This window comes from Staurois parvus, unplaced genomic scaffold (genome assembly GCF_062004578.1).
Source record: "Staurois parvus isolate SC_StPar_1 unplaced genomic scaffold, SC_StPar_1.0 ptg000691l, whole genome shotgun sequence".
NCBI lineage: Eukaryota > Metazoa > Chordata > Amphibia > Anura > Ranidae > Staurois > Staurois parvus.
The window spans coordinates 522,501-524,247 of NW_028318487.1; the positions used below are offsets into that span (position 1 = coordinate 522,501).

At 45.4% G+C, this 1,747-nt stretch overlaps 1 protein-coding gene across 1 annotated transcript in view; it reads right to left on the reverse strand.

Annotated features, from left to right (window-relative positions):
- Window positions 1-1,413, reverse strand: part of SYTL4 (synaptotagmin like 4) — a 114,404-nt gene extending 112,991 nt beyond the window's left edge. The window contains exon 1 of the mRNA XM_089652721.1: window positions 1,270-1,413. The gene's annotated coding sequence lies outside the window, so the exon portion shown is untranslated. The remainder of the gene's footprint in view (window positions 1-1,269) is intronic.
- Between the last annotated feature and the right edge of the window lie 334 nt (window positions 1,414-1,747).

Genomic DNA, 1,747 nt, shown 5'->3' on the forward strand with positions numbered 1-1,747 from the left:
GTTTTTTTAGTGCTGCATTTTACCAGTTTATGTGGGGTCTCACCCAAAAGGAGAGGCTCCATTCTTCCTCCTCTTACCCCCCTCCTATCTCATATTTGGAATTTTGGGGAGCGAGGACTGGGGAGCGGGTACCTGATTTTGCCAGGTCCCTGCTCCCACTTTTGCTCCAACCGCCTAGGCGATTGGAGGGGAAGTTCGCCCCCCTGTCCTTCCTCCACAACATCTTGGGACAAGTGACAGGTCCCAGGAGACTGCAGGACCATTCACGGGGTGCAGCGTGGCACGCGCACTGGGCAGCCGGCTGTGAAGCCACAAGGAGTCACAATTGGCGGCCCACAGTTAAGATGGCAGCACCTGGACCTGAAGACTGGTAAACAGTCGGGTCAGGTGAGGACAGTCCTGAATCCTGGGAAAGGTAAGTGTGTGTTTTTTTTTTTCCTACAGTATTTGTAGCTGCTGACTTTAAAATTTCTATTTACAGGGTGAAGATCCTCTTTGAGTGAATGTTTGAAGTCAATGTTTGGGCTTTTTGCCCATAAAGTGAATGCTTGAGTCAACCAAGTATAGCATATAATTGCTACAGCCACTAGAGGGAGATTTGGAAGAAGCCAACTCCAGAGCTGACTTTTCTCTGGGTGGAACCATAGCAGGAGTTTAAGATTTACAGATCAGTTCAACTGATTTCCCATTACTCCACCCTTAGATCCATGAAGCGTGTCTACTGATACCACAGAAGTATGGTGGATGGTTTGCAAAGGTAACCCACCAGAGACATTGAGAAAAAAAAAATATAAAGACATCCCACTACATTTCCTTCCAGGAACCCAATTCCCAGGTGTAGCTTCCATAAACCAAAATCCAAAGCTCTCCTCCTATTGATCAGGGTAACGTAGAGACAGCAGAATATTTTGGGCACAGTATACCCTTCCTCAGAAACTCAAAGAATGAAGATACTAAATCCACATACAGTTCCTTATATTCAACCTCCATAAATATAATACTTCCCCAGAATTTCTTCTTCTATATGGAACCACTCTTTAAATACCCATCTAGCTGTAGTATATTTAGAGGGCTAATGGTATGATAGATGTTCCACCAAAAAGGTGACTAGCCTGCTCATGACATAAACAAGGCTTGGCTCAGGCAGACATAGACGGATCTAGACTCTTATGGAAATGAACTGACCAGGAAGCAGGTGGATGACCGAGAAAGTTTTGCATCCTGTTGTCCATGAAGGGGACACAGATCAGGGGGGTTTGTGGTACCTACCTGGCTTTGGCGGTGGACACCTGGCGGCAAAGGAGAAGGTGAAATCCAGCTTGCTGCCTCCACAATGCGGAAAAGTGAGAATGACAGAAGGAGGGAGAGATCAGAAACTTTCACAGGAGCAGCTGCAGCAGGCTGGAGGGGAGAGGCAATGAGCACTTAAAGGGACAGCTCTTCCAATCCACCCAACAAAGCACAAAGACCTAAGCAGGCCAAGTGTCATGTTACAGGTGCAACAAGACGAATGTGAAGAATGCTGAAATGCATTTCAGGAACACCGACAACAATGGGGGAAAGTATGATCAGAATTTCAGGAGGAAATGTTTGAAACAAAAAAAAAAACAAACTTCTTGATGTCTCACGTGTCCTGAGAGGTCATTTACATGTGGATCAATTCACGTGTTGAGACTTGTTGTGTTAACGACGAACTTCCACCAATTCTTGGAAAGTCCAAAAAATAAAAAAATGTTACTATATGGCA